The sequence below is a fragment of the Pristiophorus japonicus genome, chromosome 5, assembly GCF_044704955.1.
Source record: "Pristiophorus japonicus isolate sPriJap1 chromosome 5, sPriJap1.hap1, whole genome shotgun sequence".
Taxonomy (NCBI): domain Eukaryota; kingdom Metazoa; phylum Chordata; class Chondrichthyes; family Pristiophoridae; genus Pristiophorus; species Pristiophorus japonicus.
This window is the reverse complement of record NC_091981.1, coordinates 163,841,078-163,856,084: the sequence shown is the minus strand read 5'-3', so window position 1 is coordinate 163,856,084 and position 15,007 is coordinate 163,841,078. Positions and strand designations below refer to the sequence as shown.

At 45.8% G+C, this 15,007-nt stretch overlaps 1 long non-coding RNA gene and 1 pseudogene across 1 annotated transcript in view; one reads left to right on the top strand and one right to left on the bottom strand.

The window, feature by feature from the left end:
- Window positions 1-9,904, bottom strand: part of LOC139264498 (uncharacterized) — a 53,665-nt gene extending 43,761 nt beyond the window's left edge. The window contains exon 1 of the long non-coding RNA XR_011593358.1: window positions 9,843-9,904. This is a non-coding gene — a long non-coding RNA (uncharacterized lncRNA). The remainder of the gene's footprint in view (window positions 1-9,842) is intronic.
- LOC139264947 (U2 spliceosomal RNA) lies at window positions 6,604-6,835 on the top strand (annotated as a pseudogene).
- Window positions 9,905-15,007: the final 5,103 nt, after the last annotated feature.

Sequence of the window (15,007 nt, the reverse complement as noted above, 5' to 3'; positions counted from 1 at the left end):
CTTCTGCGAACAAGGCCCTTGCCATCCATGAGCTTATCGTGGATGATTGCATCGACATCATGGCCCTGTCGGAAACGCGGCTGAGGGGTGATGACACCTTACACTTAAAGGAAGCCTCCCCGCCTGGCTATAGCTTCCATCACTTATCCCACCCAGACTGTCATGATGGCAGTGTGGCTCTCATCACCAAATAACACGTTGGTCTGTTCCCCTAAAGCTCTGGCATTTTCTCCTTCTTTGACCATCTTGCGTTCTTCTACCCCTCACCTCTCATTTAAAATTCTCATTCTCTCCTGCCCACCCAAGTACTATAAAAATGTTATTACCAAGATATCTTCACTGCTTTCCTCCCTTTGGCTCTGCACTGAGCGATTTATTCTCGGTGATTTCAAACTCCATCTCAATTCATCATGCTCTCTCTCAACGGAGTTCATTAGCCTCTGAACTTCCCTTAATCTCTCCCTCCATGTAAACTTCCCAACCCATATTCACGGCCACCCTCTCGACCTTGCCATCTTTTGTGGCCTTGCTACTCCCATCGTGTTAATCGCAGACAAAGCCATTGCTGACCACTTTCTCATATCGCTCTCCACCCACACTACTTCCTTCTGTGTCCGCCCTGGAAAAAAACTCTCACCCAACTCTCTTACAACTGCACTTATGAAATCCCAACTGTCCAGCCTTTGACACTCCAATGACCATGACATTTCTGCAGCTACCAACCTGCTGAACCACACCCTCACCACCACTTTTTATGCCCTTGTTCCTATTAAAACAATTACTCTCTCTCACCCTGGTTGCTCCCCCTGGTATGTCCCTTAACTTCACTCCCTTAAGTCCAAGGGACGCAGACTTGAACACAAATGCTGGACAACTGGTTTAGCCATTCACCACCAGAACTTTGGATCCTGCTCTCGTCTGCCAAAATTGCTCACTATTCCAGAATCATTCTGGAATGCTAAGATAAACTCCGGCTTCTATTTTCCACTGCTAACCATCTTCTTAAACCCCTCTCCCCAGTCTCCACCCCCACCTCCAACAATACGTATGAGGAGCTCATGGACTTCTTTGTCTCTAAGATTGAGACCATCCATTCAGCTGCCTCTGCCACTTACCTTCCTTCCCTCAGCCCACCGGGCCAAACATTTTCTAACTTCCCTGCCCTAGCCCTGAACTCCAGTTTCTCTCCGATCTCCAGTTTCTCTCCGATCTCCCCTCATGACCCTATCTGAACTCTCATCTTGTCCATGAGATCCACTTCCTGCTCCCTCGACCCTATTCCCACTAAACTGCTGACCACCCTTCTTCCTTTTCTGGCTCCCATTTTAGATGACATTGTTAACAGTTCTCTGTCCTCAGGTACTGTTCCCCTCTCTCTCAAATCTGCCATTATCACCACTCTCGTCAAAAAAACAACCCTTGACCCTCTCCATCCTTGCAAGCTATCACCCATCATCACCCTCCCTTTCTTTCCAAAGTTCTTGAACATGTTTTCGCCTCCCAAATCTGTTTCCATATTTCCAGGAACTCCATGTTTGAATCCTTCCAATCAGGTTTCCACCCTTGCCACAGTACAGAAACAGCTCTAATTAAATGATATCCTATGTGACCGTGACAAAGGTAAACTGTCCAAAGGTAAACTGTCCCTTCTTGACCTTTTCGACCTGTCTGCAGCCTTTGACACAGTTGACCATACCATCCTCCTCCAACACCTCTTCATTGTCCAGCTGGGTGAGACTGCACTTGCCTGGTTCCATTCTTATCTATCTAATCGCAGCCAGAGAACCTAAGACAGAAATAGACATTTTTTTAAATGATAAGGGGTAAGGGATTATGGGGAGCGGGCAGGGCGTGGAGCTGAGACCATGATCAGATCAGCCATGATCTTATTGAATGGCGGAGCAGGCTCGAGGGGCCGTATGGCCTACTCCTGTTCCTATTTCTTATGTTCTTATGTAATCACCTGCAACGGCTTCTCTTCCCACGGCCACATCGTTACCTCTGGTGTCCCCCAAGGATCCATCTATATGTTGCCCCTCAGCGACATCATCCGAAAACACGGTGTCAGTTTCCACATATGCGCTGATGACACCCAGCTCTACCTCACTACCACTTCCCTCGACCCCTCTACTGTTTCTAAATTGTCACACTGCTTTTCTAACATCCAGTTCTGGATGAGCAGAAATTTTCTCCAATTAGATATTGAGAAGACTGAAGTCATTGTTTTTGGTCCCTGCCACAAGCTCTGTTCCCTAGCCACTGACTCCATCCCTCTCCCCAACGTCTATCTGAGACTGAACCACACTGTTCACAACCTTGGTGTCATATTTGACCCTGAAATGAGCTTCTGACCACATATCCGCAGCATAACTAACACCGCCTCTTTCCACCTGGGTGACATCGTATGTCTCCGCACTTGCCTCAGCTGATCCACTGCTGAAACTTGCATCAATGCCTTTGTTACCTCTAGACTTGACTATTCCAATGCACTCCTGGTTGGTCTCACACATACTACCCTATGTAAACTTGAGGTGATCTAAAACTTGGCTGCCTGTGTCCTAACTCGCACCAAGTCCCGTTCACCCATCACCCCTGTGCTCGCTGACCATTGGCTCCCGATTAAGCAACGCCTCGATTTGAAAATTCTCACCCTTGTTTTCAAATCCCTCCATGACTTCACCACTCCCTATCTGTGTAATCTTCTTCAGCCGCACAACCACCACCCCCGTCCCCCCCACAACCCCCACCCCCCGAGATATCTGCGCTCCTCTAATTCTGCCCTCTTGAGCATCCAAATTGTAAATTGCTTAACCATTGGTGGTCTTGCCTTCTGTTGCCTCAGCCACAAGCTCTGGAATTCCCTCCCTAAACCTTTCCACCTCTCTTTCCTTCTTTAAGACGCTCCTTACAACCTACCTCTCTGATCAAGCTTTTGGTTGTCTGCCCTAGTTTCTCCTTATGTGCTCAGCAGGCGAGTTATCCTTGGTGTCCTGCCCAATATTTATCTTTCAATCAACACAACAAAAACAGATTATCTGGCCATTATCACATTGCTGTTTGTGGGAGTTTGCTCTGCGCAAATTGGCTGCCATGTTTCCCACATTATGACAGTGACTACACTCCAAAAGTACTTTATTGGCTGTCCGGTGGTCGTGAAAGGTGCTATATAAATGCAAGTCTTTCTTTCTTTCATATTTTTGTTTTATAACGCTCCTGTAAAACGCCTTGGGAAGTTCAAGGCGCTATATAAATCCAGGTTGTTATTGTTGTTATAGCACTGTGCTTTTATCAGTGGCACCTTGCAACCAGCAATGCCCTTCTCAATACTTCCACACTCTGCCACTACAATCCTAAGTCCACCTTCCCAAAACTACTATACCGAATATTTTCGTATAGTGCACCACATTCTGGGATCCCTCGGCGGACTCTTTCCTTCACACACACACCACCACCCGCTCTCCCCACTCCATGCTGCTTTACCCTCTCCCATTCCTACCAGTCCCTGGTGTCCCCTTCCCAGTGCTCCCAAACACCAGAGCCACCCCTCCCATTGCTTCCACATCCCTCCTCCTGGTTCTCCCAGACCCTCGCTCCCACCCAGTCTCCACATGTTCCCATACTCCAGAAGCTCCAGACCCAACCCACTGCTACATACAGTCCAAACAACATCTTCCTCGTAACCTTGGGCTTTAAAAAAAAATGCAAGCGAAATTAGCTACGTAATTAAACTGACTTGTAATTTTTTTTGTCTTATAACACTTCTGTTAAGTGCCTTGGAATGTTTTACTACGTTAAAGGCGCTATATAATACAAATTGTTGTTTTTGTAATATTAATCAAGATCACTGATTTACAGACTCCATGCAAATGTTCACATTTGCAAAAGATCCAAGAGTCCAGTACCATACTGCTTATGTTACTGGTGCAGTAATGCAAAGACCTGGGTTAATAATCCAGGGAATTCAAGTTTGAATCCCACCATGGCAGTTTGAGAATTTGAAATCAGTTTTAAAATAAAATCTGGAAATTAAAATGAAATTTGGTGTCAATTAAAGGGACCATGAATCAGTCAGATTGTTGTAAAAGCCCACTGGTTCACTAATGTCCTTTAGGGAATAAAGCCTGCGATCTTTACCTGGTCTGGCCTATATTTGACATCAATGCCACACCAATGTGGTTAAATCTCAACTGCTCACTGAAGTGGCCTATTAACCAACTCAGCTGTATCAAACCGCGAGCACCTTCACCACACAGACTGCAGCAGCTCAAGAAGCCTGCCCACCATCATCACCTTCTCAGGAAAACACGGCATAGGCAATCGCCACATCCCTAAAATTAATTTTTAAAAATTTATGGCCAACAATATTACCAATCTTCCTACAGTACTACTTTTTTTTTTAAGTTCTAGGCCTCTTTTTCTCTCTGTTTACATTTTATTTTTAAAACTGAAATGAATGTCGAATTTTTCAGCCGTTTGGCTATTTCGCACCAGCAGTCCTTTATTGCTCTCTTGCTTACGATGTAATTCCAGCCTGGACATACCCAACACGGTCCCGCTTCCCCTGCCCGATAACCAGGGGTTTATTCCCTGCTGAGATGCTTCTTTGCTCATGAGTGTGCAGCTGCCTTGCGCGGAGAGAGGGAAAAATTGGGTAATCAACAAGGTTGCCAGTCAACTGTGGGGATTGGTTGTATGAAGTTTACAGCATTTATGCTGTGTGGAGAAGATAGCAGTGCCTTCCCTGGTCTTTTCAAGGACACCCTCAAAGCTGCCCTGAAAAAATGTAACATCCCCACCGACAACTGGGAATCCCTGGCCCAAGACCACCCAAAGTGGAGGAAAAGCATCTGGGAAGGCGCTGAACACCTCGAGTCTCTTCGCTGAGAGCAAGCTGAAGCCAAGTGTTGACAAAGGAAGGAGTGCAACCCACGCACCCCACCCACCCGTTCCTTCAACCACTGTTTGCCTCACCTGTGACAGAGACTGTAGGTCCTGCATTGGACTCTTCAGTCACCTGGGAAGTCATTTTTAGTGTGGAAGCAAGTCATCCTCCACTCTGAGGGACTGTCGATGATGATGGTCTTGTACAGCTCCATTGTGCAGAACCCAAATTTCAGCGAGCTCCTGGAACTTCATGGTCTATGATTTTAGCAGTTATCAAAATCAAAAGTTTATGCTAGAGGTACCAGTCTGAAATCCAGTAACAGTTACAACTTGCATTTATATAGTGCCTTTAATTTAATAAAATATCCGAAGACATTTCACAGGAGCGATTATCAAACAAAATTTGACAACAAGCCACATAAAAAGAACTTAGGACAGGTGGTCAAAGAAATAGGTTTTAAGGAGCATCTTAAAGGAGGAAATGGGGTGGAAACTGTTATGTATTTAACCCCTTGTAACCTGCATCACACCTGAACACTAAAGGGCCTACCTGTTGGAGTCCCAAGGGATCCCAGCATCCCTTGGGAGCACAGGATATAAGCAGGCCACCACGAGGTACCTGCACTCTGGAACCTTAATAAAGAAGTTAAGGTCACACTTGCTCATTACACACAGTACTCAGTCTGACCAGTTATTATGAGTATAACAGAGACAAAGAGGTTTAGGGACGGAATTCCAGAGTTTAGGGCCTAGGCATGTTGCCAATGGCTGAGTGAATAAAATCTGGAACATGGGAACAGGCCAGAAATGGAGGAGCACAGAGATCTCGGACAGTTGTAGAACTGGAGGAGGTTACAGAGATAGGGAGGGGTGAGGCCATGAAGGGATTTGAAAACAAGGATAAGAATTATTAAAAAAGAGGCATTACCAGACCAGGAACCAATGTAGGTCAGTGAGCACAGGGGTGATACATGAATGAGACTTGGTGCGAGTTAGGATGCAGGCAGTAGAGTTTAGGATGAGCTCAATTTCACGGAGGGTGCAAGGTAGGTGGCCAGTCAGGGGAGCATTGGAATAGTCGAGTCTAGAGGTAACAAAAGCATAAGGGTTTGAGCATCAGATGATCCCAGGCAGAGGTGTAGGTGGGCGATGTTATGGAGGTGGAAATAGGTAGTCTTGCTGATGGAGAGGATATGGGGTCGGAAGCTCAGCTCAGGGTCAAATAGTTCACCTAAAGTTACAAACAGTCTGATTCACCCTCAGACAGTGGCCAGGGAACAAAGTTTGTGGTGGGGCCGAAGACAATACTTTGGTTTTCCCAATATTTAACTTGAGGAAATTTCTCCTCAGACAAGCAGCATGACAAATCAAAGGCAGTGGCGAGGTCAAGAGAAGCGGCGGTGAGGTGCAGCTTTGTGTCGTCAGTGTGCATGTGGAACCGGATTTTGTATTTTTGGATGAGATCACCGAGGGACAGCATGTAAATGAGAAATAGGAGGTGGCCAAGGATAGATCCTTGGGGATCTCCAGAGGTAACAGAGCGGGAACAGGAAGAAAAGCCATTGCAGGCGATTCTCTGGCTACGACTGGATAGACAGGAATAGAACCAGGTGAGGCCAATCCCACCCAGTAGCAAGGGGTCAGATACATAGGGCTAGAACTTCCACTTCTTCTGCATGTTTAACGCCCACGTAACCGTTGAAATGACATATAATGCCTATATATCGGCCTTTTGGCTAAGATCATGCGTAACTGACCTGACAGGGGAGTAACCACCATAACCCCAAGGTGGTTCTCCCTGGATCAGGAAGGTATATGCTTGCTTTTTTGGAAATAGGAGGTGGGTGGGGTGGCTTGACCCATCCACCTCCGGGTGTGTGGGGGACCTGACCCATCCACCTCCATGGCACGAACCTGGTATTGCAGTACTTCCAGGAACGGTGCAGTGGCTCTAGGCCTTTTGGCTAAGAGCATTGGTGCAGAGTGATCCTTGAATGGGCCCAAGGTGACCTCTGGCGTTTGTGATTTGACAAAGAATTGGAACGATTGGCTACGAATTTCAAAAAAAAAAAAAAAAAAAATGCCTATATATCGCCCATTTTGGCACAAAATGGAAACTGCGGGCATTTTTAGGAAACTTATCGTCGAGCATTACTTTCCCCATGTACTTAACGCCGGGAAAAAATATTACCACCTGCCCACTTTTTTTGGGCGGAATCAGCAGAATGGGCGAAATTAATGCCCATAATATTGCCCAGCATTACGTTCCGCACGGAATTAACACCGAGATTCAATATTAACGGCCGCCCACTGTTTTTTGTCGTAAAGAGCATATGTAACCAAACTAGCGGCCATGGAAATCAGCCATCATCAATTTCATCACCTCGCACACATATCGCCCAAAATATGGCTCGTTCAAAAACCACCCATAAAAAGTGGAACTAACTGGAACGAATGCCAGCGGTGTGGCTGGCATTTGTTAAATCCCACTCTTACGTGAGGAGCTGATATCGGAAAGATTTGCCTGAAAGAGCGCTGATGTGAGTGACAATGCTGACACACTGCTGTGCGTGTGCAGCTCAGATATCATTAGTGCCTATCATCTTGGTGCCGGTTAAAGTTTACGTTAATTGATGTTAAGTTGTATTTAACCCTTTCATGGTAAGGAATCACCAGTGTGTAACGGTCCAGCTATCTGAGACAATGCGCAACAAGGTTATGTTCAATAACAAAAATTTTATACCAACATTGGTCTGAAATTCTAAGTATCACAGCCAATAACACCCAAACCCGGTCCACATCCCACTTTTTCCACCATTGACATCAATCACATGTTCAACATATCCAGCATCACAGAATACAAAGGCAAAGCAGGAGCATGGTCCCCTCCCCCCATACATTGCAACAAATTGCATACGCCCAGATGGAGATATAACACAGCCATCACCTGCGTACATGCACCTCATTTTCCTTACCCTCTCCCTTCTTCGCCCCACCTCTACCCCTTCCCCTCCTCATTCCACGGCGCCCGGCCGAGGAGCTCCTCAGGCGATGCCTCATTGGGGGGGATGAAGGCAGATGCGGTCGTTGCACGGGTACGGGAGCAGGGGTGCCAAGGGGGCAACATTCTCTGATGCAGAAACAGGATCTTGGTCCTTGCTCTCATCTGTCATTCGCAGTGGTGGTGCGGAATCTAATGCCACACTCGGGGACCACTGGGAGTCCTCTTACACCAGTGTTCCTGGCTACCAGCTTCAGGGCCTCCTCCATCCCTTCCATATTATATCTTATTTGTTGGACAAAAATTCAGTGCCAACTATGATCTTGGTGCTTAGTAGGCTTTTTGCTACTGGTGAATCTCCGTCATGCCTCCCACAACAGCCAGACAAGCACACACCACAGCCACACATGCTTTCAGTGCCTCTGAGCTCTCTCTCTTTGTCTCCTCTTCTGCACATGTCATGATGACCCTTGTCCTCCTGAATTGCGAGAATCAAGTGTTGCCATGCCGTTGCTAAGGACGGCCACACTTTACGGCAAAAGGTCAAAAAAATGTAATGCTACCGTCCATTTGATATCGCTCGCGGTAACGCCCATTTTCAAAAATTTAAACCAGATGTTTTGAGAATGGGTGAGAAGCCGGCGATCTGAAAACCCTTTTTTAACGCCCACGCCGGAAATAACGCCCATTTTTGGGCAATAAGTACAAAAGTGGAGGTTCTAGCCCAGAGAGTGTTATAAATGAGTCATAGTACCAGACAGTGAGATGGTAGTTATGTGCAATGTTAAAAATGGCTCAGCATTATGTACATTCGGAATCAGAACTACATAGTGTGGATCAGAATATATAAAACAGAAATGGGTCAGTGTTACATTAAAGTTGTATATGCCAGGATGAGGACTAGTGTTAGAAATGGTGTAAGGGCCCCATCCAGCACTGGAATGGCAACAGGGCCATTTACAGAGTTCAAAATGGATTTATATACAGCAATAAAAATGGGTCAGGATTATTGGCGATTGCTACCAATGAACCAAAAGCGGACTGCACACCATCAGTTCGTCACAGCAATGGGTTCGTTAAAAAAATAATTAAATGCCGGGAGGGAGTGGGCTGCTTCAAAAATGTCAGGAGGGAAATGCTCTGCAGAAAAAAAGGACACTTCCGATTCCAGATTCATGCGCAGTACGCTTCTGCGCAGCTTCCGGTCGTTGGCAGCAGTCACTCTGCATATACATTGGGGGTCAAAACTGTGATATAGAATTTTACATACACAATACTGTTAGAAATGGCTCAGTGATAATACAACAGTGTTGTAATCCCCATACCTTCACCTACAGTAAATCTACTGCACTCTGAAGGAAAACATTTTTTTGCCCCAACTTACTTGGTCATAATGCAAAGAGATCCATTAGTAATATATTAAAGTCTTTCGTCCACACACACTGCCCGTGAACTGCCCAATTTTCTTCACCACCTCTCACAGCTATGGTCTGCCTACCCACCCACGAGGGCAACTGTCGTCTCCTTAGTTGTCCCTTCCAACTTCTCACTGATACCCTTCTCCTCATTGACTCTAGTGCCAACCATTAGCACCATAGACACCTACTCACTGCAGCTCCTCATTATCCATCCTACCGTTTGCCCAGTTCCCACTTTCCCCTTTTTGATTTTGCCCCCCTCCATCCATGTTGTTCCTTTGTCCACCATCTCCAAGCCTGTCCAAAGAACCACTAGCCAATGCTCCTGCTCTTCCTTCATCTGCCACCTTCACCTCCAAGTGCCCAAGCTCGTAAAACCACCACTCCTTCCCTGATGCTAAAGTTCCAATAAAATCACTCACCAGCCCGGACCTTGTAATCCCCCAGGAGCAAAAACAAACACAATCCCGTTATTTCCAGTCCTCGCGGCCACTCGCTTTCACTTTTGCCCAACTCCTGGGAACGTTTGCAGAACTCACCACAAATCTAAGAGCCGGTAGGCGAGCACAGCGAGTAGAGCTGTGAGAACAGCGAGTAGAGCTGTGAGAACAGCGAGCAGCACCGCCTTGGCCATCCCCAGGTGCAGTCTGTCTGCCGGGCACCGTGTGACTGCCTCACTCAGCTGATAACCCCAATATATGAGTCAGCCCGTTCAAAGGGCGCTGGCCGCTGCTGTTTGGGTTTAACTGTATTTACTCATCATTAAGATGTAGGTGGGTCTTAATGCCTGAATATAAACATTAGCTGACTACAATTTTTTTTTAAATTAATGTATATCCTCTGAAAAATATATAACCAGTTAGCAAGGATGCTTGTAATCTTCACATATTCCCACTGAAAATATGACCACCCAGTCCCCTTTTTTCAGTCAGGCATTCTGTTCATTGTGTATTTGCTCATCTGAAACTGGCACGTGTTTAACAATTATATGTAAATTAGGGTTCTGCACCTATTGCAGCACAATGCGATTTTCACCCTCTTATTGGTTAATTTCAGTGATTGATGGTTGGAGCCATTAGCAGTAAAAAAAAGAAGCAAGATACACTGCTCCACTTAAGTGAGGAGCAGTGTATTAAGAACATAAGAAATAGGAGGAGGAGTAGGCCATACGGCTCCTCGAGCCTGCTCCGCCATTCAATAAGATCATGGCTGATCTGATCATGGACTCAGCTCCACTTCCATGCCCGCTCCTCATAACCCCTTAGCGTTTAAAAACTGTCTATTTCTGTCTTAAATTTATTCAATGTCCCAGCTTCCACAGCTCTCTGAGGCAGTGAATTCCACAGATTTACAACCCTCTGAAAGAAGAAATTTCTCCTCATCTCTGTTTTAAATGGGCGGCCCCTTATTCTAAAATCATGCCCTCTAGTTCTAGTCTCTCCCATCAGTGGAAACATCCTCTCTGCATCCACCTTGTCAAGCCCCCTCATAATCTTATACGTTTCGATAAGATCACCTCTCATTCTTCTGAATTCCAATGAGTAGAGGCCCAACCTACTCAACCTTTCCTCATAAGTCAACCCCCTCATCTCTGGTATCAACCTAGTGAACCTTCTCTGAACTGCCTCCACAGCAAGTATATCCTTTCATAAATATGGAAACCAAAACTGCACGCAGTATTCCTGGTGTGGCCTCACCAACACCCTGTATAGCTGTAGCAAGACTTTCCTGCTTTTATACTCCATCCTCTTTGCAATCAAGGCCAAGATTCCATTGGCCTTCCCGATCACTTGCTGTACCTACATACTATACTTTTGTGTTTCATGCACAAGTATACCCAGGTCCCGTTGTACTGCGGCATTTTGCAATCTTTCTCCATTGAAATAATAACTTGCTCTTTGATTTTTTTTCTGCCGAAGTGCATGACCTCACACTTTCCAACATTATACTCTATCTGCCAAATTTTTGCCCATTCACTTAGCCTGTCTATGTCCTTTTGCAAATTTTTTGTGTCCTACTCACACATTGCTTTTCCTCCCATCTTTGTATCATCAGCAAACTTGGCTACATTACACTCAGTCCCTTCTCCCAAGTCGTTAATATGGATTGTAAATAATTGGGGTCCCAGCAGTGATCCCTGCACTAGTTACTGGTTGCCAACCAGAGAATGCACCATTCATCCCAACTCTCTCTTTTCTGTTAGTTAGCCAATCCTCTATCCATGCTAATATATTACCCCCAATCCTGTGAACTTTTATCTTGTGCAGTAACCTTTTATATGGCACCTTGTCAAATGCCTTGTGGAAGTCCAAATACACCACATTCACTGGTTCCTCTTTATCCACTCTGTTCATTACATCCTCAAAGAATTCCAGCAAATTTGTCAAACATGACTTCAACCTTCATAAATCCATGCTGACTCTGCCTGACTGAATTTTGCTTTTCCAAATGTCCTGCTACTACATCTTTAATAATGGATTTCAACATTTTCCCAACCATAGATGGTCTATAGTTTCCTGCTTTTTGTCTGCCTCCTTTTTTAAATAGGGGTATTACATTTGCAGTTTTCCAATCTGCTGGGACCTCCCCAGAATCCAGGGAATTTTGGTAAATTACAACCAATGCATCCACAATCCCTGCCGCTACTTCTCTTAAGACTCTTGGATGTAAGCCATCAGGTCCAGGGGATTTATCTGCCTTTAGTCCCATTATCTTACTGAGTACCACCTCGTTAGTGATTGTGATTGTGTTAAGTTCCCCCCCCGCTATAGCCCCTAGACTATCCACTGTTGGAATATTGTTAGTGTCCTCTACTGTAAAGGCTTCGCTTCATCAAGGAGATGGTCACAGAACTCTGCTATCTTCTGCAACCAGAATTGCAGCCTCAGAGCAGGATGACCACAACTCTCCCAGTGGCAGTCAATGTCACCGTAGCCCTCAATTTCTTCGCCAGCGGATCGTTCCAGACTGCAGCAGGAGACATAGGTAACATCTCACAGTTCACCGTCCATCGCTGCATCCGGGAAATCACTCAGACCCTCTCCACCAGGAGAAGGGAGTACATTTTCTTTTCTCTGAGCAGAAAGAAGCAGGACAAGTGGGCATTTGGCTTTGCCAGGATAGTGGACTTCCGCACGGTGTGGGGCACCATCAACTGTACACATGTGGCATGGCGAGCGCCTAATGACAATCCTGAGATTGTCCATGACCACAAAGGCTACCGTTCACTTAATGTGCAGTTGGTGTGTGATGACGCTCAGCGTTTCCTGATGGTGAATGCCCGGTATCCTGGCAGCAGTCATGATGCCTTCATCTTGCTTCAGTCCGGTGTGCCAGCAATCTTCCAGCCACCACATGAAACTCGAGGGTGGCTGCTCGGAGACAAGAATTATCCGCTCTGCACCTGGCTCGTGACACCCCTCTGCAACCCCAACACTCATACCCAGCACTCATATAATGAGAGCCATGCTTTTACCTGAGAGAGGACAGCATGATCCTGCTCCACTGACCCACTGCCACTCCCCCGGATACTTCCACATTCCTAGTGATCTGTTGGAGCACAGATTGCTGGGCCGCTGTGACACCCTGCAAGCCCCAGCCACGATGGCAGCAGGCTGAGCTTGGGTGGCATCAAGCTGAAACTGCATGACAGCAGTCTGAGCTTTCCTGGCATCTAGCTGAGACTTTGGGAACCGTCTGCGCTTCTGCTGCAACACTAACACGTTGAGTCGCTTCTGTCTGTGATGCAATGGCAGCCGCAACTTCACCCATCACACGCAGCATCATGGCTAGATTGACACGGTCTCTTCGGGAGTTTTCACTCATTTTTAGCCTGGAAATCCTGTGCTCTAAGCTCTGTGCAAAACCCCGTGTAATGTTGGAGCTGGACTCCTCCATGCTCCTTGACATTGCCAAGAGGCTCCCTAGCAATTCAGTGTGCATGCCCATCACCCTTCTTCTGAAGATCACCCCATCGAAGCAAGAGAAAGGAAAGTGTTTGAGCTACTGTAGTGCAATGTGTTTCGGTAATGTGCCTGCCATAGTTGAATAGCTGTCAGTGTGTGCAAGGTGTGAGATGTGGGTATGAGTGTTGCAGCAGCAGTAAGGTTGTGAGTGTGAAGTGAAGCTATGATGATGAGGTGCGAGTGGTGATAGGTAGAGATTTGTTGCTAGTCAAGTGCTGGGGGCAGTGTGTGAGGCTTGTGGTATGGATGGTGGGATATGGCATTTGTTGAAGCCTTCACTCACCTTGACCTACCATGTCATTAAACTTCTTTTGGCACTGAATCGCCAACCTGGGATCTCAGTGCTGGTCGTCACATAGGCAGCTATTTCTTGCCAGAACCTTCAAGATGTGTGTGGCAAGGGCATCCTGCCAGTCTGCGGAAAGAGGACAGCCTGCCTCCTCTCCATGGCCACCACCAGTGCCTCGAAAGCCGCGTCTGAGAATCTGTGGGCTCTTTTCCTGTGCTGAGGCTCAGCCATGTGCTTCTATTGTCATCTTCTTCCAGGTGAAGTTGTAACTGGATTGGCAATGTGGTGCTATAGCATCAATGTACCTCCCCTTTAAGTATTGAATAAAGCCTGTGCCAAATATGACTGGGATAGTCTGTACCTGATATTGGCCCAACTGTTGAGCTGTAAGCCAATGAGCAGTGGTGTTAACGCTGCGATCAAGACTATAATTATGTTAATGAGGACTGAGCACGAATTTTGCGTAATACCTGTATCATTTTGACTTGGCGTCATCGTTGGGCCATAATTGTCTATTATGTGGCCATATCCAATTTTTAGGCCATTATCTCCCTGTTTTCCCTGTCTCACTCTTTCTGACTTATAGGTGTTAATATTTACCATGTTTACATTTTTTAACTATCAACAAAAGAACAGATGGCAATCAAATAATCATTCAAGGCTTTATTTATATTTGTGTTTTTAAAGAACTCAAATTAGGAAGAGAAAGGATATTCCATATGTTTTTCTCTCTCATTTTAATACAATTTTTGCAATTGTAATCAATCAAGCTTTTGTAATTTGCTGCCTAGCTTTTCTTCAAATAAATTTGAAAAAGCAACAGATTTTGTTAGAATTATCTTCCCTCAGTCTCTATCATTTTTCTAGCTTAAATGCTACTGATCCAATCTGGAAACTGTCTACACTGAACATGCTCAGATTGCAGAATCTGCCCTTTAGGTAATAATGTCATTGCTCTGGGCAAAAATATCAAGCCCAAGCCTTTGGTAGAGGCTGAGGCCTTCAACTAAAACTCTAATGAAGAAGATCTTAAAAGATATCATAGAATGGCTACAGCACGGAAAAAGGCCATTCGACCTGTCGAGCCCGTACCAACTCCCCTAACCTTCCCGCGTAGCTCTGCAATTTTGTTCCATCAGATAGTTGTCCAACTCCCTTTTGAAAGATAAAATTGCGTCTGCCTCCATCACCCTTTCAGGCAGTGCATTCCAGATCTTAACCACTCGCTGTGTAAATAAGTTTTTTCTTATGTGGCCTTTGGATCTTTTGCCAATCATCTTAAATCTGTGTCCACTGATTCTTGACCCTTCTGCCAATGGGAACAGTTTCTCTTTATCTACGCTGTCCAGACCCCTCATGATTTTTAAAATCTCTATCAAATCTCCTCTCAATCTTTTCTGCTCCAATAAGAACAACCCCAGTTTCTCCAGTCCATCAACATAACTGAAGT